Source organism: Saimiri boliviensis, chromosome 1, assembly GCF_048565385.1.
Source record: "Saimiri boliviensis isolate mSaiBol1 chromosome 1, mSaiBol1.pri, whole genome shotgun sequence".
Taxonomy (NCBI): domain Eukaryota; kingdom Metazoa; phylum Chordata; class Mammalia; order Primates; family Cebidae; genus Saimiri; species Saimiri boliviensis.
In genome coordinates, this window is record NC_133449.1 from 189757681 (window position 1) to 189781252 (window position 23572).

Consider the following 23572-nt stretch of genomic DNA (forward strand, 5'->3'; position numbering starts at 1 on the left):
TGAAAGCAGAGGAAAAAAGACATGGTTCCAAATCACAGCAAAACCCAGAAAATATACCTCTTAAAAGTGAGGAGCATATCCTGGGGAGTAAAACTTAAATCCTTTTCGAAGTAAAAGAACATGCAGGTTAACAATAAGAGGTTTTCTAGAATGGGTTTTATTCTAAGAAGCAAAGGATATGAGAATCACCCAGAAAAGCTACTTACAGGAAAAATTCAGAGACAGAATGTAATAGTGAGAAACAGAAACTTGGCATTGCTTAAAATTCTACAGGTTTCTGATATTACTGATGAGACAGTAAGAGCTAAATGAACTCACACAAAACTAGGTTATAAGGAAAATTTCTTTTAGACTAGTCATTGACCTTGATTCCTCCTTCACATAGAACACATGTAAATAATTTATTTAGAAAAAAAATTTGCTCCATCACAAATGAGAAATAAAAAGTATATCATCATAAGATCTATACAAATGTGGTACACAAAAATTAGAGGAAAGAAACAACAACAAAAGTGGCAGAATACACTGAGGAGAAAATCAGTCAGGAAAAAGGTCAAAAGATCATATGTTTCTTCATAATTTTTTAAAGAAACTTTTTGTATTGGTCTTCTACACATAGAGATGCAAAATCCACAGAGGAGACAAAAGATGAGCTGATAAAGCCCAACAAGAAATAGAAGAAAACAAAACTCATGTAAATAAGGCAAACTTAAATGAATAAAAAGGAAATGAATATCGCTTAAAACGCAATAAGAAACATAGAGAATACAAGTTATTGAAGTGAATAAAAATAAAAGTGAATATGTAGAATTAAATACAATTGTAAAAATTATCGAAGTATGGCAAGAAAGACAATTTCTGGGTGCCAGCATGAGGAGCTCTGTATACTCTCTCCCCAAACACAACTGATGAAAATTATTTTTAAAAACCAGCAAGCAATCATTTGCAGCCTGAGGTAGTTGTCCTAAGGCACCCAGAAACTAAAGAAACGATGGTTCAAAAAACTCTATTAAATCTCTGTAAGAATAGGGAGATTTTGCATCACTTGAGCAGCAGCATTTTCACCCCTTTCTCTATCTCATCATAACAGAAGCTCCAGTCTGATAGGTGTGGCTGAGAAAACAGGGTTCTCTCCCCTCCCAGTTCCCAGTCAATGGCCAACATATACCCAAAGAAGGGGAAGATCACCAGCATTTCTCATACTCTCCCCTCATTTCTATACTGAAGAGACTGAATTCCAGGAGAGCACAATTGTGAGGTTCAGAGCTTTCTTCCTCTACCAGCCTCTACTCATAGGATGAAGGCTTCATTTTAGGCAAGGCAGGCCAAGAATACTGGAAAGCAGATCATGCTTACCTCATTTGGCTCCCAGAAGAGGCTCCCCGCGTTGGGAAAGGAAGCCAGGAAGGCCACTGATCATACCCAATGCGTTGCCTCAGTCCAGGAGAAGCAGGCCACTGTTCCTTCCTCCAGCTTTGCAGCAGCAGGACTGAGACTATGCCTCGTAAGAGCGGCAGGCCATGAGAACAAGCTCCAAAGCTCTCTTAAGGAAACTGACTTCATTGTCTCCAAGGGATTTTTTTTTTTTTTTTGAGATTTTCCACTTTTTTTTTAAATTAAAATAATTTCCCTAGAGTGTAGAAATAATTAGGCCCATGAGAACTTCAAAAACAATGATGAAGGGTTTATTTTGTTAGGTAGTAGAAGTTGCAGCTGATCATATAGTGATGCTATTGTTTTTTATGGAGCAAAATGGAATTAGGAATTGGCAAATTTTGTTAGAAAAAACGGAAGTGGAGGATCAGTAGGAGAATATAGGCATTACCTGTGAAACTCTTATATTTATTCTAATTCATCTTAAATATCTAGTCTAAGTATATAATACTTTATGACAAAAGACTATTTCTTACTATGAATAATCCAAATGGGTTTTCCTGGCAAGTAGCTTTCTATAAATGGTAAATTAGGGACTCAGGCACCTTTCATATGTAAGTTTCTCTGTCTTCAATTTTTAGCTGCGAGGGTTACCGAAAGGTAGGAAGAAACATGGAGGATCCACCTGTGAACGGTTTGTAAGAGCCCAAGCCAGAAAGTGAAGAAATTTACGTTGCTCACATTCCATTGTCTGGAACTCAGTAGCCTGTTCACACCTAACTTCAAGGAAGGCTGGGTATGAAATTTAGGGAGAACAGGCTGGTTATTGATGAGCAGTTTGCTAAAAGAATTGAAGTACTACAGCATAGTAAGTACAATAGGACCTAAAGCAGAGTGGTGATGGCATGAAAGCTTTGGGTGCCATTGAGACACAGTTGAAGAAGGAGAGAAATGTAGTCTAAAAGATAAGTGGACAAGCACTTTACCCCCATCACAACTTGAACATAGACAGACGTTACCTAAAAACTTGTTGGAAAGCCTCATTTGATACCACACAGATAAATGGGGGAATCATTTCTTTTTCTTCCCATTATGCCACTCATATCAAGCATGATATAGCGTGGTCTACATGTAGACATGGCCTGCCACAAACTCCAAGATCCTCCTGAAGCATGTTTTTATTTCTTTGTATGAGTTTGAAAAATCACTATGACTTGAAGGTTGGTAGGAAAGTTTTATGAAGAAGTTGATGAAAATATCATTTTCATGTAGAAGGTAATTTAGAAATCTCAGACAGAAAAATCAGATGAAGATTTGAAGAAAGGAGGTGGCTTTCTGAGAAACTAGGACTTTTCTAGGTGAGGGTAAAAGTAATTACATTTTACTAAAGAAACAATTTATAAAAATGATTAAAACGAATGTAAAGAGCAGTTTCTTCCGTGATTTTGGTGTATTGGATTTTATTTTTTAAAATTAGTTCTTTGCTGAAAACAAATATGCTACAGAAAATAATTATTAATGTTTTTGAATTTTCCCTCAGTGAACTTTTTTTCTCAATGGTATGGCTAATCTTTCTTGTGATTAAAAGATTTGAACTTGTTGGGTGATATTTTAATGCTATTACCATAAATATTCCAAAGATATTGTTATTCTCATGATAATAAACTTTGATTTAAAGAAAAAAATGGAGCATCTAATAATAATAATTAACAAGTTAGCCATGTGAAAGAGGACATTTTCTTTGACATAAAGAAGAAAGTTTCATAATTAAAAGTCCAGCCATTCAGCTGACAGAGATTAAATTTTTATGCAGTCACTTCTCTCCTCTTATTTATTATAAATCATGAATTCTAATAAGGAAATTCAATTATTTATAAAACACTATGAAATATGACTTCAGCTTGCTAGTTAGATCTAAACTTTAGATGGTCTTTGTAACTTACAAGGATAAATTTACTCTATCTTCACTTTAAAGTAAAATGGTCAAATTTAATGAAGATATAACTTGTAGAGATTTTGCTGGAAAGTGACCGATACTATTAAAATGGGCTTGTGAAATATTCAAGCATTATTTATAAAGCTAACCATGGAGGAATTCTTGCTTTAAAACTGGGGCAATCACTGGGCCAATAGGGAAAATCAAATCTGCTCACAGTACAGACACCGCCTAAAATGAAACAGAAATGTGTTTCCTTGGACTATTGCACACTACATTTCATTCAGTAGGTCTGATACTTTTTGATAGGGAGAAAGGAAGGGAACATAACATTCCTTCCATTGCATCATAGCTCAAGGTTCAAAAGAGGAAGTTCACAGTTTGTTTTTTAGAAAGTCCTGCCTAACAGCATTTCTCAATTACAGTGGTTGGGTGTCAAATCAACTCTGAGGAGCCCTGAAAGAAGTAGAAAGCAGTGTTCTTCAAAGATCTGTCCTATCCTTTAAGGAAAGGCAACACTGTCCCTTCTTTCTCTCCAGTGTTCCTATCTCCCATTGTTCACAAGATGCCAAGAAAAAAATGACTGGACTTATCTCTGCACAGGAAGAGCACGAATCAGATAGCAGGAAAGCTTTCAAGTGCCTCAGCAAATGTCTAGAAATCTGCCCGCTTCTGCAACTGCAGCCTACAATGTCAAACTCATCTTCCATCACTTGTTAGGATGCTACCTCTTTTGGAGTATTCCGGCAACTGAATCTGAGCCTCAGGGAAACAACCAAGAAAAACAGCAGTACATCTATGGGTGCTGAGCAGCTTGGCAGAGGAAGATCAGTCATAAAACAAATGGTATAAAATAAAGCTTTTAGAAAATCCAGACAATACTTTTAATTTAAAAGAGGAGAAGAGGCATTTAAGGAAAATCAAGTATACCGTTATCACACAGGAAAGAGAGCCTTTCTGGATCTTAAATAAAAACATGAGTTCCCAAATAATTCAATAAAGAACAGCATAATCACTTGAAGGACAACCTGGACTGTCAAGTGAAATAATAACATTTTACAACAAAGAGAAAAGTATTCAGATATAGAACACAAGAGAAAAGGTAAGCAGGCAAAAGGATCAATCCAGGAGCTCTAACTTGTAAACAATAACATATGTGGAAGTGGGAGGAGAATCAATATTGTGTAGAAAATTATGGAGAACTTCAAAATCAACAAGAGAAAAAATCAATATGTAACAATCAATAAAATATAAAAATATTAAAAAGTGAACAAAAAAACTTCAATTCAAAATAAATATTAAACTCAAAAGTGAGGAAGAATACATAAGTTAAGTCATATTAGGCATTATCCTAAATGTGAAAGGTCTGAATTCTTCAATTAAAATAGAAACATAATTTAATTATGTTTAAGCACATATACTCAGACACATCCATCCATCCACACAGTTATTTGGTGTTTATAAAAATACTTACAACAAAAGGATAGAGGGAAAATGCAAATATAAATAAAGCAGCATCAGACAAGGTGGAATTTAAGGTTCAAAGAATAGAAGAATATGAAACTGAACAGTAATAATAACAATCACAATCTATAAAAAGATAAAGCATTCATAAAACTGTGTACCAAATGAAATATGTGATGCAAAAACGATTTCAAATGTAAGAAGGAATTGATTAGAATTAGAGTAGGAGACTAAAATATCTCTCTTCCCATTTTGGACATATCTAGTAGGCAAAAATCAGAACAGTATATAAAAACTGAATTTTTTTAAATTAATAACTTGGGACACACACTCATGTGCCCAGGTATAAAACTTTAGATCTCTCAAATGGAGAATAATTTTTTTCTTATGTCTATGAAACACTTACAAAAAATATATATTTTTCATGGCCACGTGGAAACTACACAAATTTGAAAGTGGAAAGTTACATGCTAAGTCCTCTGATCCAAATCCAATAAAATCAAGTATAAATAGTAAAAAGTGACCAAAGCTTCTTAGTCCATTGGAAATTAAGAAACAGGCCTCTACAAAACAGGCCTCCATGGATCTAAAAGAGAGTCAATAGACAATTGCAAAATACTTTAAAGATTGAAAAGAGAATACTTCAGACTGACAACTTATGAGACACAGTAAAAATTGCTTAAAAATTGTGCAGTGTTTAGTTCTTTTACTACTAAAGAAAAAAGACTAAAAATGAAGAAAATTAATTATACATATGAGTAAAATAATCAACAAAATTTAAATACTCTTGATAAAAAGGATTAAGATAACAGGTGAAATTAATGAAGCAGAAAGTAAGTAGCCAACCTTAGTAGAAACAAATAATTCAAAAACTGTTTTTCTGTAATGACAAGTAAAATAGCTAAACCTTGTATTATTCCAACAAGAGAAAAGAGAGGGAGAGATACAAAATTAAGAGAAAGGAAACATAGGCACAGAAAAGGTGAAATTAAAGTAATACTGTGACTCTATAGCAATGCATTTAAAAACTTTAAAGAAATGAATAATTTCCCTATAAAAATTTAAGTAGTCAAAATGTAAAATCCCCAGAAATTGAAAACTTGAGCAGTTAATTAACATAAAATCATTGGTCAATTCTGTTAGGTTACATAGAAATTTCAAAAGAAGAATGATAGACACTGTCTGAATAGCCCTGGTGTTGGGAGTTTAGAGATGGTCTGCTATGGCTGTCTGTCCTGCAAACAAATAGTACCCAACTTAACTGAGTAGGGGAAAGCCACAAACCCCAGAATTCTAGGTAAAGCCAATGATGATCGTAGCTCTTCAAGAGAAATCTTACTGAAGTGACTAAAGTAAGTGCCAATTGTGTTTTATGTATGTTTATCTGAAATTAAGGAGCTATTCAATTTCAGTTGCTAATCTAAATCTACATGTGTTTAATTTTAAAATAACTTACTTCGATACTAGTGGGAGGTGATTATTATAATCACATGAAGCGAACTGACTTAATAGTTTACACTGGGTACATAAAAGCATCTTAATATTTCTCTGAGTCATGCCCTGTCTTCACCTGAATAAAACTGTAGATCAGTCATTGAACACAATGTTGTCTAAATACTCTTACTCATTATTGAAATGGCATAATCATGCAGTTTTAAACAAATATTACTAGACTGGCACCACATTTAAAAAAAGAAATGTTATTTGGAAGTTTGTAATTTCTCTTACCAAGAACCTAACTTGAATAGCTATTCAGTGCCTCCTCCGAGTCACTGAGCAGCCATTACATTAATAGTAGTTCAACATTAAAAATGAAGAAAGGATGTAGTCCTTACCAACTCTGTAACAATATATTCTAAGCAAAGAAAACAAATTTTTAAAATATACGCTGTGCAGAAAAAAATGCAGTGCAAATATTCAGGGAGAGCAACATGCAGCACTGTGTATTTTATTTGTTGTCATATTCAATTTTGGTATATACTTGTTAATGTTTATCTTCACTCTTTAAAATATATTTTGTTTACCACAGGTATATATATTTTATGTGCTAGTTAGTATTGATTTTTTTCCTGTTAGATGTATATTATAAAACATATAAACTAAAATAGATATTAAAAAGGGATATGAGTTAAAAAAAATAAAGCCTGGTGTTTCAGGGCCTTGATATGTACACATACTCCACTTAGAGACCACATTGCTTGACTATTGGGAAAAAACAGTTTCTATTCTTGATAGAAAGCCTTAACAAATGCATGAGAAGTTCATTAAGCAAAAATGTCCTCAATAGAAATAAGATAAGCTACATAAGTTTCCTAAAAAAAAAAAAAAAAAAAAAAAAAAAAAAAAAAAAAAAAAAAAAAACACCTGAACTCTACCTATTGGCCTAGATAAATATAAACACCAAGATTACCATCCTAAAGCTATTGCCTTACAAAAAAAATTAAATGTATAAACTTGGAAAATATTTACTGCCTTAATTTTTACCATCTTGTTTCTCAAGTAGAATGGGAAATGCCTGAATCCTAGAGAAGATTAAAGAGAGGGCTAAACTTAGCAGAAAACATTTTGCACACTTTAAATAACCTTTCTTAGTCTGTGTCTGTTAGGTACCTGAATTGGCCTAGATTACATGATATTATAGAGTACATTCCAGCAGGATGGAGTCATGTTTGAGTTTTTTCTCTTTCTCTTTTTGCTTTTATGACTCGTTATTAACATGTTCAGCCCAAATTTGGGATATGTTAAAGTACCATATGCTGTAATTCTTTTCAGTAGGCAGTTGAATATAAAGAATTGGGATTTAAAAAGGAGAATTTGTCTAGGTGTATTGACTGGTGTATTGCTGCCTTTGTTATGAGGACAGTGGAAGGGAAGGGGTGGAATGGGAAGATACTACAAAGTTAGATTGTATATGATAATTATATTTTTCTTCTTTCTACTTTTCTATATTGCCTACAATAATCATGCTTTATTATGAAATAAAACAGTATAAAATTTAATTTTGAAAATATCTTGTTCTTAAGTTACCGCATTTAAGTACTCTATATTAATTATAAAGCAATTTTCAATAATTATCTGTATGCCTTTTCCATCAATAGCTTTATTTATGTTTCAAACATTTTTGACACAATAATTATATGAATGTACTTTTATTAATGTGCCACCATTATTATGCTTTGATTCTTAAGCAATATTCTGTTCCTTTCCTGGCTCAGAAGTGGAAATTATCTGTCTATTTTAGTTATATAAGATTCTGGGCCCTGAAAATTTCACTTTGAAATATCTATATTGATGAATGTAGTCTGATGAATCATTCAAATCTAAAATATTGGCCATCTTTTATGCAAGAAATTTTCCACACAAAAGTAATTTGTCCAACATAGAAAAAAAACCAACAGTATTTAAAGCTGAAAACTAATTTATGTTACTTTCACATGCCAAAACAATATAGCTTCCAGATGTGACAGAATTTCACGTAATCCTCTATTTTAATATACATATATACTTTAGTATTTTTAATGTTGATTAGCAGAAGCAAATAAAATGGTCTTTTTATTATATTTTTCTTCACATTTTATAGGTTTTATAAAAATGATAAATCTTAGACTAATGAAATTTAGAGATGGTAATATATCAGAAATAATCATAGAGTTGATTTTACTTTCTTAAATTTGATGTATTATTTCTAATATATCAGAAACAATCATAGATTGATTTTGCTTTGTAAATAATACTACCAATCACATATGAGTAATATAATCCATAAACAGGAATTGTTATTAAGGCTCTGCTCAGCTGTGATAAAGTTATCTTGATAAATGGAAACAAAATTAAGAAAGATAGACACAAATTATTATTTACAAACAAATAACTAAATATACAAAATTTACTCCAGGTTTTCCTTTTTTAAAATGTGTACTTTTAAGTGCTATGTTGTAACAAGGCTGTTCCTGCTGTTATTTTTATCTTTCCATAGCTTACACTTTGAAAAAAAAATCTATTACATTTTTCAACTCATGTTAATTGCCATGTCCAAAAAAATTGGAGGTAATTTCTAATCACATAAATCAGTACAATGAGGGTATAAGAAATTGCCTTGTAATTATCCACTTCTACAGTCATACAAGGCTCTTTGCATATGAGTAGGTTAAAACATACAATTTCTGTTTGAATTATTCTTGTTAGTTTGCACAGTGGCAGCACTATGATCACTCAGGCAGCGATTAGATTAGTCACCGAACTGGTCATGAACCAGCCGCACTTGTTGACTCACCTACCTTATGCACCGCTCTTTGGCAACCTACAGAGATTTGGATACATGACTATGGATTCAAAAGATTGTTAACTACATGAAATTTAGAACTCATTATTCCTCTCCATATAACAACCATTAATTTGAGTGAATTTTAAACTTCAATTTTAAGTTTTCAGTGAAAGTAAATCATTATTAGGATATGAAATGTCACATGTTAATGATCTGTTTTCTTAATGAATATGAAAGAAATCTCCTTGGAAGTTTTAGCCCAGATAGCATACCCTTTAAATTAATTCATGTTTTATGTTTTCCATCTTAGCATTCAGAAATGTTATCTTAGCAAAGGTTTTACTCCTGCATGTTTTCTCGTCTGTAAAATATAGAATATTACATTGGCTCAATGAATAGAGAAACTAGTAGTCTATTTCAAACATTCGGAAGAAATACTTGCTCAAACAATGACAACTATCATGCAATGAAAGTAGAACATTGCATTGCTCTGTTTTAAAAGTTTGTTAAAGCATGGATATGAAAATACTATTTAGGCATTAGAAGAATTAAAAAATCTGAACCACAAAGTGGTGTATTGTGATTCTGCACACAATAGTATAAGAAGCATAGTGTGTAGAGTAATGGAGGAACCGCAATTTAACTAGTTAACTAGACCTGAGTTAAATTGTGGTTCCTCCATTTATTAGCTGTTTGACAAGGAACATGTTATTTCTCATCTCACATTCAATTTTCTTGTTTCCAAACTGGCAGCAAATCTGTTTATTTTTTAAATGTGTGAGGTTTATTAAATGAAGTAATGTATTTCAAATGCCTAATGTATGGCTTGATATACAATAAATTGTTGCAAAAGCGTCACTTTCCAGCATAACTTGGCACCAGGTTGTATGGTGTTATCTGCTGCTAGGTCATTTTCTCAGCTACTGCTTATCCTCTGTTCTGCTGGATACAGCTGTCAATTGTGGATCCTTTCAGCTCATGCTAATTCTCTTATCTGTAGAATGGAACATGGCTTTTCTCTGGGGTATCATCTCCAAATGTTATTAGAGGCAGCTACTCAAAAGGTCTAGAGTCCTCAGATCAACTTTGGAACCTTTGAGTGCTAATTTTTTTTCTACTTAATCCTCAGCTACCTGCCAAATATCACGGTTATGATATCCACATCCCCAATGCTTTCATCATTTGGAATGCCACCATGCCTCTGGGCCAAATGGCTTTTTATCCCAGTGACAATTCCCTTTTGTCACCCTCCCTTATCTCATTAATTTCAATGAGAAGATACATGATTGATATCTACAAAACTAAAAATTTCACCACAAACGCCTCTCCTAGAGAACAGACGGTATGCCCCTACAGGGATTTAACAATTTAATTATCTATCCCAGAGGTAAAACTCGATTATGACTTTGAAAGCTGAAGTTTTTCAAAAATATAACAAAAATATTAAGATCCAGTTAGCTTGAGCCATATATTATGACACAGGAAGTGCTCAGGTCTATAATAAATCAAATATTAAACATTCATTGTATTTCACAACCAAGCATCCCTTAGCAATGTGATCTTATTACAACATTGGTCTTGCTCTTTAGATTGCAACTTTTTAAAAAAGCTCAAGATAGAATAATGAATTGCTACCTAAAATTTTTCTGAATATTTGTGTCTTAAGGAATGGATCTTAGTATTTACACAGTTATTCTTATTTTTTTGTTTTCACACCTAGAAATGAGTGAGTTTGACTTAACACAGTTATCATACAAATTAAAACAATTTTCCATGGCAAAGATGAATTATAATGCTTCTTCAACTGATTGAACATTCTAAGGATGATTATATTATTAAGATGTTTCTCAATTCATTTTTAATATTTGAAAAGATGTGAAATTCTATGGGTATTTTAATAACCTGATAAAAAGCTCAAGGTGTTTTTAAAGTATATTTCTTCATATGCTCTGGTTTAAACTATATTTAATGAGACAGATTTTTTACATTTGTTTATTTATTTTCCTATGCCACATGCAAGCAAAATCTTTTTGATCCACATACTTTTCATGTAAGTCAAATAGAGGCCAGACGCTCATGTGGACCAGTCTAGAGGTGTTGGTAGACTCCCAGATCAATAACTATGGCGATATGTTATAAAAAAAATCTGCTTGCCTCTCACTTCCAATCCTCTCATAGTTTGTAATTGCTTGAGTCAATCTTTAACACTCTATTAACTTTCTCTCTGAAATGCTCGCAGATACCCCAATTACATGGGCTTTTCACTCTTATCTTTCCCCCCCCATGCAACCAGTGCCTCCTTCCTGCTATATTTTACTGGAATTTCTGCATACACCTACAAATTGCCTCAGACCAAAAAATTGGTGACTAGATGACCACCAATATTTCATTTCTTTTCATAGAAACACTGAAGAGAAGTTCCCAAAATCTAACTGCTTTTCACTCTGAAATCTCAGCATAGCAATTCTGGGGAATAAGATTGCCTACATCTGCATTATATAAATTGATAGATTATTCTACACACCTAAGTTTTGATGCTTGGTTGGCAATGCACAGACACATGTACTGACAAACATCTTCAATGTGTGCAGAATCTTGATATATTTATTGAGCTAGAGTGGCAAAATCCATACACACTGCTATTCTCTTGGTTTATGTCCTGACTTCCTTTTGTTTGAATTATTGTAATAGCCACATAACTGCTCCTCATCCTACCATTTCATTATTTCCTTCCAATGTTTCTTCCATGTTGTTTCCAGGATGATGTTAACACACAAACCTAAACATGTTAATCCTCATGAAAAATCCTGCCGGGCGCGGTGGCTCAAGCCTGTAATCCCAGCACTTTGGGAGGCCAAGGCAGGTGGATCACGAGATCAGGAGATCGAGACCATCCTGGTCAACATGGTGAAACCCCATCTCTACTAAAAATATAAAAAAATTAGCTGGGCATGGTGGCGCGTGCCTGTAATCCCAGCTACTCAGGAGGCTGAGGCAGGAGAATTGCCTGAACCCAGGAGGCGGAGGTTGCGGTGAGCCGAGATCGCGCCATTGCACTCCAGCCTGGGTAACAAGAGCGAAACTCCGTCTCAAAAAAAAAAAAAAAAAAAAAATCCTTCAACTGGCCCCTCTATCTACCATTGTGGTCTCCAGTGTGTTGTGACTGAAATCCAGGGAGTAAGTTCTCACTAAGATATGCAAAAAATTAAGAAATTTTATATTCCTCTTAAAATGTAGAAAATATAAATATGTGCTATTACTATTTAGCTTTTGATTTGACATGACACATATGGTCCTACCTATTTCAATTTTCTCATCTCTTGCCTCATTTTATTGTTTTCCCCATCTCTCTCATTTTCCTAAATAACGAACATGAATTTACCACATCATTAAATGTCTTCAACCTTTGCACATGCTGTGCTTTTCTATCCACAAGTGAATTCTTACCTACGCTTCGGAAATCAGCTCAAGAAAACGTATTTCCTAATTAGGCTTTCTAATCAGGCAAGGAGAGTTGATCATACTCTCCTTTGAGATACTGACATACCTTGGACCAGGCGTCCCAAACTACGGCCCGCGGGCCGCATGCGGCCCCCCGAGGCCATTTATCCGGCCCCCCGCCGCACTTCAGGAAGGGGCACCTCTTTCATTGGTGGTCACTGAGAGGAGCACAGTATGTGGCGGCCCTCCAACGGTCTGAGGGACAGTGAACTGGCCCCCTGTGTAAAAAGTTTGGGGATGCCTGCTTGGACTGACCTTTCATATGGCACTGAATATACTTTTCATTCAATTATTTTAATTATTTATCATTATAAGGCAATTGCAAATTTTTACTTCTTTTTGAGTTACTGGTTTAGGGCTTTACATGTCTTTAAGGATTGTCTGTTTCACCTTTTTTGTGTTCATCAATATGAAAATGTTTATTATTTTACCATGTTTTAATATTGCTGAAAAAATCTATCTTCTTTACCATTTTTAATATTATTTGTTCATTTTCTCTTTTCTGCTTATTCAATTTTTACCAGAGATTTGTATATGTATTTTTTCAGTTCTATTAAAGAACCAGCTTTAGGATTTGTTAAGATATTCCGTGCTAGGTTTGTTTTATGTTTTATTTCGTTTCTGCTCTGATTGCTACTACATATTTTCATCTCTTTGTAAATTTGTTCTGTTTTTGTCTTCACTTAATATTTTTTCCTCACTTAATGTTGTTGATGCCTAACTTGTAAAATTTTAAGACTTCTTTTCTTAGTTTATATATTTTCCTCTTAATACTTACTTACCCAAATTTCACATGTTTTACAGGATATAATTTCGTTATCATTTAGCTCTAAGTAATTTCTGATTTCTGATAGGATTTTTTTTTCACTAACACTTGGATAATTCAGAGTATGTTTTTATATTCCTCAAGAAGAGAAATTTGGGGGGATTGTTTTAAGTTATCTTTTCTTATGTGTTAGAATGTTGTTTGTTCAACACTGATTATGAAATGTCTTGAGCTGCTTTATCATTTTGTATGGCGTAATTGTAAATGCTCTAAGTGTTGAAAAAAAATACAGTATACTCATTGCTGAGCATAATCAAACTTTATATTGTGTTGCTCAAATCCCCTATACTCTTACTGATTTATTATCTACTTAATTTATAAGTTAGTGAGTTAGTTGTGTTAAAAACCTTACATACTGATAGAGATCTGATATAATTTTTTAAGTGCTACTAATATTTATTTTATATAGAACTTGTATATAGAATTTTAGGGCTTTTATAACTTCCTGGTGAGTTGGTGTCTCTTTCAGTGACCACTTTTATCTTCAAGAATAACTATTTATTTTTGTTAGTAGTACTATTATCTGTTTAGTGCCTTAAAGATAACTTTGACTGCTATTTATATAGCATATAAGCTACTTTTCATTATCATTGCTCTTAATTTTTTATTTTTAATTTTCAACTGTTCTCATATTGTATCACTTATGATGACATATAATAGGCTGTTTCTCTCTTTAAGCTAGGATAAAATAGCCAGAATTTATTCCACTAAATGGGTATAACTAGTGATGCATTTTACTTAATTTTTCTCATTGTTCTGTGTTTGTTTATAATTTCCACTCTTTATGTGTTTCTTAATTTCTCTTATTTCTTGTTGAATTTTGGAAAAGTGACCACCTTTATTAGTGGTTCTTTTCACTAGTTTATAATTTATACATTTTATTTATATTATTTTATTATTTATTATAGAAGCCCTAACACTCATATTTAACTTAATGTTTTAATAATTTCAGGAGCTTAGAATGATCAAAGTACAATAATTTCCTCCTGGATTATTGACTTCCATATTTTAGTTCTATGTAATTTTTTCACTTCAAAAATTAAATATTCTCTTTGTTTTACGTAGTTGGGATTCACTCAGGGTGGTTGGCAAAATATTAAGGGAAATGTTAGGGAAAGTTTTAAGATACAGCCTCAAACCTTTTGGAAGGCCAAAAGGTTTTCATCAACTTGTAATAATGAAACAGGCTGAAGGCAGGGTGAAGATTAGGGATAATAGAAGCTTCCCCAATTAAGTCTGTTTACCCCACATTCCTTTGTCTTTACTCATGTAAACTTCGTGCTGGATGGTCTATTCGTGGGAAGGTCAAAGGGGGCTTACGCATTAATGGTGTTTGCTCTGGACCCTGGAACCAAACTTTTTTCATTAGTAAAACCACTCTTTTAACCATGTTAATTATCTACAAGCCTGTTGATTTAGAACCTCTGTTATTAAATGTATACTGAATAAATGCAAGGAGGAACAGCTAGTGGGATGTCGGGTAGTTGCAATTGCCCTCTGAGAGCAGCTGATGACCTCACTAGCCCACTCATTCACTGTACATTGTGTATTGAGTGTATTTATTCATCTGTCATGGAGTCAGGGTTTGCAGGACAGATCCCTGCAGGTGGTTATCAATGTCTCAGTCATTGATAATTTAAATATAACTTTTCAAACTATTTTAAATATATTTAACTCTATTTTACCCTCTATTTCTTCTTGCCTCTTAGAACTTCCCCTTCTGAGTCCAATTTCTTTCTTCTTGAAGTATAAACTATGTAAGTTATTTTAGGAAAGACCTCTTGTAAGCACTCTCAGTTGTATTTTTTAAATCTCTTCATTTATCTTTCATTCTTAGAAGACAGCTGGAAATAACATTCTGGGTTGATGATCATTTTATTTCAGTAATTTAAAGACATTGTAATTTGAAGACCAAATAGTCTCATCAGAAAAAAAAATAAGTATGTAAAGTAATACATACGTTAATCAGCTCAATTTAGCCAGTCTACAATCTACACACATTTCAAATATCACGTGTATACCATAAGTATATACACTTTTCTTTATCAATTTAAAATAGTTTTTTTTTATCATTTTAAAAATAGAGACATAATTTTCAGTCTCCTGGTTTCACTTGTTTCTGTAGAAAATCAGCTGTCAATCTGCTTTTCATCCTTTTGTATATATCAGTTTTCACTGGCTTCTTTTGAGATTTTCTTTTTCACCTTGGCATTCTGAAGTTCCACTATGGTTTTCTAGTAGGGTATATTTATATCATACTTTGGATTAGTTGGGTTTCTGGAATATGTGGATTATGTCATTCTCATATATTAAAAATCTCATATATTATTTTATAAAATACTTTACTTCTCCCATTAATTATATTAGCTCCTTCTGGAACTCCAACTGGATATAGTTTCAACCTTCTTTCCCAACTCAGAATTTATACAAAGTTCCCTAGTTAATTTTGAATAAATCACATTCCTTCTTCATATAGCCTATCTTTTTTTAATAACTTATTAAACATACTTTCTATTTTTGATAGTTCCAATATTTGCATTCTTTTACTGGTCTGCATGATTTTCCATTTGCACTAATCTTACTCCAGTGGTTAGTCATTTATTGTGAGTTCATCTTTACTGAAGATTTATCCTGGTAAAGTATAAGTGGGATTTAGAGATTTTTCTTTTAAGAAGACAGGATTTGTTGACACCATCTAACAGGCTCACTTTAAGATAAACTTTTAGCTCTTCATACTAAAAAAGTAATTTTTTTTTATTTTTTAAAAATATAAAAGTACACTTGTGTTTAGAAATTTCTACAGGAAAAGTTTTTCTAATCTAGCCACAGTCAAGATTGAGGCATCATCCATCTTCACCTCTACTTTTTAAAAAATCAAACCAATAAATATGATTAGCCAATCTTTCTACCTAGTAATGCCCAAGCCTTGCCTTTTGCACTGCTGCTTTCTTGCCCTCTAAATCATCATTAGGCCACCAGGTATAAATCAATATTGCCAAAACAATGTCAATCCGATGTTTATCTACCACTCTAGATTTTCACTTTTTTGACATTCCTGTCATTTCCTGTTGTTTTCATCAATTTCTATGATTTCTATCTATTTTTCAGTTTTCTTTGGCCTGAGGAATTTATTTACCACAAATACAGTCATGTCATATTATGTGTGTGTGCATGTTTATATTATGAAAAGTGTTTAATCAAGAGTTTCTTCTCTAAATATCTAGCTCATTCTATTGGTACAGATGTCATTGTAGACTTTCTCATGCTTTTTTTGTGGTTTCCTTAAAAAATGCTTAAGTTTCCTTATACATGGATTGAAAATTCTATTTGACACTGTTCATTCTCTATACCTAGATGGCTTAGTGCTTCCCTTTTTTTGTAATCATCAACATTTTCATAACTCTGAATTTTAGGTTGGTGGTGACACATAATAAACAAAGCAGAATTTTTCATGAGCTGCTAGAACAAGTGACCATTTCATTTAAATTTCACTGCTAAGCCAACAGATGCTCTCTCTCTTTCACTTTTCTTTATTACCAAAATTGTGTTAAACTTATGCTTACCTTCTTAAGAACCTGCTTAATATAGTAAATGATCACAATAGATGGTATATTGATAAATTCCTTTTAATTTTACAGCTTTTTTCCATCTAGAAAAATCAAGTGCCTCAATTTTCTCACTAATGGCAGAGTCATCTGTATTAGGCGGTTCTTGTATTGCTATAAAGAAATATATTTATACTTTCTATTTTGTAAAGAAAAGAGGTTTAATTGGCTGACAGTTCTACATGCTTTAGAAGAACCATGGTGATGGCATCTGCTTGGCTTCTAGGGAGGCCTGAGGAAGCTTACAATCATGGTGAGAGGTGAAGCAGGAGCAGGCACTTCTCATGATAAAAACAGGAGCAAGATAGAGTGAGATGGTGGATGTGCCACACACTTTAAAATGACCAGATCTCACAACAACTCACATCACAAAGACAGCACCAAGCCATGAGGGATCTGCCCCAGTGATCTGAACACCTCCTACTGGACCCCACCTACAGCACTAGGGACAACTTTTTAACATGAAATTTGGGCAGGGACAAATATCCAAACTATCCCACCATCTAAAATGCATGGAGGCTGTATCAGTCAGAGTTGGATCTGGAGAACAGAAGCCACAATAGGATATATTGAGTAAGAGAAATGTAACTCTGATAATTAAAGGCTTACATAACCGTGCAGTCTTGGGGAGTAAAAAATTAGGAAGGCTGTTTTCAGAAAAGATAAATGCACAAGGATCCCCTCAGCAAAGCTGCCAGTACAGTCATAGTTTTTTGAAGCACAGAAGTGAGCAATTCTCACGTAGAAGAACCGAACCGATTTTCAGCCAGAACCACTGAAAACAGCAATTGATGATTTCATATGACAGAAATATTAAAGAAAATAATTTTCCTGAGGAAGCTTAGTAGCTTCTTGCAAACCCCACATCTATTGTTGCCAGAGTTCCAACCTGCAGTAACCACAGGAGAGTAACAGCTTTTTCTTCTCTTTCACCTTCCAAATTTTATGCAAAGCCCATATCCTTCTGGTAATGAGTCTGAAAAATGTAGTTTCCATGCTTTATGCCCTTGAGATACAGAAAAAAGCTTAGCAGAGAGGGAATAATAATGAATATCATTGGAGGATATTCCAAAAGGTGATATATTGACTCTGTGTATATAAGGCATGCCAGTCACAATATACCATTACTTGTAATTTTTCTAATTTGTGTCCACTAATTCAAAATGTACTTCATGTAGTGAATACTGCAGTGCCAGTGCCCTGCCCAGATCCTTCATCAGATTTGACTTACTGGTGCATGGCTATAAGCCTCACTGGTAATTGCTCTCAGCCATAGATTTCTTCCCTGCCCAAGTTTAAGTCTCCTTCATATGGAGCTTTTTATATCTAACTATCTGATGAAAAGACACAAAGACTCAATAACCTTGCCTCAACCTGTGATACTTTGTCCGTCTGTGTAGGGTTTTCTGAGGCCAAAGTTTCTTTTATAGTGTGAGTCAGCTTCGCCCTGTGCCAACTCTGCCTTCCTTACATCCTAGAGGTGTACCTCCCTTGAGCGCTCCGAGCTACACATTCTGCTTCCAGCTTTTTATCCAAGTCTCTTTCCAGCAAACTTAACCTAATGTATGTGCTACAAATTTTAATTGGATTGCAAAAAATTTGTCATGTTAAAAAATAGAAGTACAAGTATAAAAGTAAAAGTATATAATTGGAAAAGTAATTTAGTAAATGCAAACTGGTTGCACAAAAGTGATTCTACATCCAAATGGAAGTCATTCCATGCATATTGCTAAAATTGCTTCCAATAAATTGTAAGTACATACGAATTTTGTGGAGAAACTATTTTTAGGTAACATTTCTTTTTCTTTTTTTCTTTTTTATTAAATTATACTTTACGTTCTGGGGTACATGTGCAGATCTTGCAGGATTGTTACATAGGTATACACAAGCCATGGTGGTTTGCTGCCTCCATCCCCCCATCACCTACATTAGGTGTTTCTCCCAATGTTATCCCTCCCCAATCTCCCCAACTCCTGCTAACCCTCCCCAACCCCCCACCCCCCAACACACCCCAGTGTGTGATGTTCCCCTCCCTGTGTCCATGTGTTCTCATCGTTCAACACCCACCTATTAGTGAGAACATGTGGTGTTTGGTTTTCTGTTCTTGTGCCTGTTTGCTGAGAATGATGGCTTCTAGATTCATCCATGTTCCTGAAAAGGACATGAACTCATCCTTTTTTTATGGCTACATAGTATTCCATGGTGTATATGTGCCACATTTTCTTTATCCAGTCTATCATTGATTGGCATTTGGGTTGGTTCCATGTCTTTGCTATTGTAAACAGTGCCACAATGAACAAACATGTGCATGTGTCTTTGTAATAGAATGATTTATAGTCATTTGGGTATATACCCAGTAATGGGATTGCTGGGTCAAATGGAATTTCTATTTCTGGTCCTTGAGGAATCACTGCACTGTCTTCCACAATGGTTGAACTAATTTACTCTCCCACCAACAGGGTAAAAGCATTCCTATTTCTCCTCATCCTCTCCATCATCTGTTGTTCCCAGATATTTTAATGATTGCCTTTCTAATTGGTATGAGATGGTATCTCAATGTGGTTTTGATTTGCATTTCTCTAATGAACAGTGGTAATGAGCATTTTTTCATGTCTGTTGGCTGCATAAATGCCTTCTTTTGAAAAGTGTCTGTTCATATCCTTCACCCACATTTTGATTGTGTGTGTGTGTGTGTGTGTGTGTGTGTGTGTGTGTGTTCTTGTAAATTTGTTTTAGTTCTTTGTAGATTCTGGACATTAGGCCTTTGTCAGATGGGTAGATTGCAAAAATTTTCCCATTCTGTTGGTTTCTGGTTCACTCTAATGATAGTTTATTTTGCTGTGTAAAAACTCTTAAGTTTAATTAGATCCCATTTGTCTATTTTGGCTTTTGTTGCCAATGCTTTTGGTGTTTTAGTCATGAAGTCCTTGCCCATGCATATGTCCTGAATGGTAATGCCTAGGTTTTCTTCTAGGGTTTTTAGGATGTTAGGTCTTACATTTAAATCTTTAATCCATCTGGAGTCAATTTTTGTATAAGGTGTAAGGAATGGGTACAATTCCAGCTTCCTGCACATGGCCTGGCAGTTTTCCTGCCACTATTTATTAAACAGGGAATCCTTTCCTCATTCCTTGTTTTTGTCAACTTTGTCAAAGATCAGATGCTTGTAGATGTGTGGCATTACTTCCAAGGCCTCTGTTCTGTTCCATTGGTCTGTATCTCTGTTTTTGTACCAGTACCATGCTATTTTAATTACTGTAGACTTGTAGTATAGTTTGAAGTCAGGTATCGTGATGCCTCCAGCTTTATTCTTTTTGCTTAGGATTGTCTTGGCTATATGGGCTCTTTTTTGGTTCCAAATGAAATTTCTTTTTTCTAGTCAGTGTATGTTGCTATCAGTATGTACAACTTATTTCTGATAAATTGTTAGCATACTTGCTACAGCTTATTATAGCTTTACCAATTTAGTGCTCAGTCAAACATACATATATATATATATATATATATATATATATATATATATATACACACACACACACATATATCCTATTGTATGGAAAGGTATTCATGACTTATCCATAACGTACAGATCTACATTGAGATATATGTCATCATAATTCACCAATATTAATGTAGCAACCAGCTATCAAGCATTTTGTTAGGTGGAAATAAAGAAATACATATATATTATGGTTTGCTTGGCACAATCCAAATAATAGCCAATTAGTAATTGTTAGTTATTTTAGTGCCTCCCTCTTTACTCTGATGTGCATTCTGGTTTGAAAGCTGTATCATATTTTTTTGTCTAAATATGTGCCATAATTTTTATTCCCTAATAATTAATTGGGAAGGGCCAACACAACAAATACTGAGTATAATCATTAGTGTGGATTTTTAAATTATGGTCATTATCCTAAAGAAACTCACCTAACAAGAGCACTCACTCTCCCCACACCTTATACACATAAAAATCATGCCAACAATATGTGAGTTTAAGTTCTCTCATTATGTTTCCTATTTTATTTAAGTGTCTTTGGTTCAAAAAAAAAAAACCAAAAAAACAAAAAAACAAAAAACAAAAAACTAACTTAGGCTGTTTTAAAATAAATAAATGAAATTTACTGTAACTAAATGAGTTATTCAAGAACCAAAGGTAAGACTTTGGGACGCCAAGGTGGGCAGATTGCTTGAATCCAGGAATTTGAGGCCAGCCTGCCTAACATGGCAAAACCCCTACTAAAACATTTTTTAAATTAGCGTGGCATGGCGGCATACACCTATAGTCTTAGCTTCTCTACTCAGGAAGCTGAGGTGGGAGGATGGCTTGAGACCAGGAGGCAGAGGTTGCAGTGAGCTGTGACCATGCCAAGGCACTCGAGCCTGGGCAGCATAGCAAGACCCTGTCTTAAAAAAAAAAAAAAAGCCAAAAAACAAAGGTAGACCTCAGAAAGGATAGGAAACAGTTCAACTCTGAAGATTTGTGTAATGTAATCAGAATAAGTGGAACATCAGCAGGATGATCCAGCTCCCACAGTGTTTATCTTTCATATGTTAGACTATCATTGGTGATGTTCCTATGCCTTGACCAATTGATTAAATAAAATTGATTAAATTTGAATTTAGAGCTTCTCAATTATGTTTTGGCAGCTTTTCTAACAACTAGAAGGCACATATGATAACCAGAGCTCCTGTAGTCATTGTGAGTAATTTAATAAATGGAGTAAAAACAGAGAAAAAGCTCTTGGCAATGATGAACCCACCATCACCGCACCAGTATCGACCATACTACCTCTGGACTACACACGAGAAGAAACTAAGTAGAGAGATATATAATTGCTTAAGGCATTGTTATTTTGCATTATCTTTTACAGGCAGGCAAATCTTACTCATTTGATAGGTTGGAAAGGAGACCTTGAAGCAAAGAAGATGTTAAAAAAAAAAAAAAAAAACTTGTGTTTGTCCACTTGTGTTCCCAACAAGAGTTATAACATTAGATAGATCAAATTCTTTTTTTTTAATTGCATTTTAGGTTTTGGGGTACATGTGAAGAACATGCAAGATTGTTGCATAGGTACACACATGGCAGTGTGGTTTGCTGCCTTCCTTCCCTTCACCTGTATCTGTCATTTCTCCCCATAGATAGACCAAATTCTAAAAGGAAAGAGACAGAGAGAGAAAGAAAAAGGGAAAGAAGAAAAGGGGGGAAGATGTGTGGGAGGGAAGGAAGGAGGAAGAGAGGGAGAAATGGGGAGAAGAGAAAGAAAGGGAGAAATATGAAATGTTTTTGGTAGCATATTGACTCTGAGTTCAAAAAATAAAGAGGGAAAACAGAGTACTTCAATAAAAGGAAATTAGGATTCAGAGTTTCAGCAGCAACTGTGAAAGAAAATATGTCAGAGATATATCTATGCCTTCATTTTCATCTGCCATTTTTGAGTTGAATAATTATATGTTCCTCTACTTTGAAAACACCTCCTGTGTCAAGATCTTTAAAGTAAAAGAGCAAATGTTTACGTTGGTGGATTGCAGGAAGTTAATTTATAGGGAGCCAAAATATTAATTTTAAGAAAAATGAAGTGTAGTGCAACAGTATTAATTTGCAGGGATGCCTGGGGACAGCTGTTTTAAATTGCTAAATTTAGTGGTTTAACAAGTATTATAGGTGGGCAAATGTCATTTAAAAAAATAAGATGCTCCAAAGAAGACAAAGACAGACTCATAAAATTTATATTCAGTTATCTCAGAGAATCCCCACCTAAAAATAAATTATTTCTGTTTTAAGTGTCCAATAATATAGAAATCTTCCTCATCTTAAAAGTCAACAATTACATTACTGTAAACCCAGACTTTAAATAATTTGAAAAGTCTGTGAGCCATCAACTGACACCGATGTCCAGGAGATGCCACAGAATAGAGTTTATGACCCTCTCAGCTACAGCTTTAGGTGGTCAGACAACCATAAAGCTACAACTGGTATGCAGCTCAGGTTCTGAAGCTTTCTCATGAGAGTAAATAATTGTGCAATGAAAAGAGCAGGGCAATCATGCGTGTCCCCTCCCCATTGCACATTCTTACCCATGCCACAAACCTACCTTAACCAACCTTTGCCCAAACAAGCAAATGTACTCAAGCTATGACTGACCTAGTCACAGGTCCAAGAAAGCCTCCTTGTTTCTAAGGGAAGGCTAAAATAATCAAAAGCTTCTTCGCCAAATCTCTGCACATGATTACCCAGAGATAGCATCTCACAGTCCTCAATACCTAGTAAATCCCCTGTAGAGGCATTGTTGGGTTTTCAAAAAAGTGAAAACAAATCTCTAGAATACAAATTCGAAGGAGCTGAAGATGACACTGGTGCATTCTCACTGCTACTTCACCTAGTTTGGGCACTTTTGCTAACTTCAATAGCAAAATCTTTAAGATAAAATGAACTCACAGGTTCAGAAAATGAGGTTTAGATCCATGCAAACTTAGAAGTTGTGGTTCTCAACATTCTATATCCTCAGGCAAAGAGTGAACTAAATTTTTTTTATGAGAAGAAAAAAATTTATTTTACTTTTATTTTGTATTTATTTATTTTTCTTCTTTATTATACTTTAGGT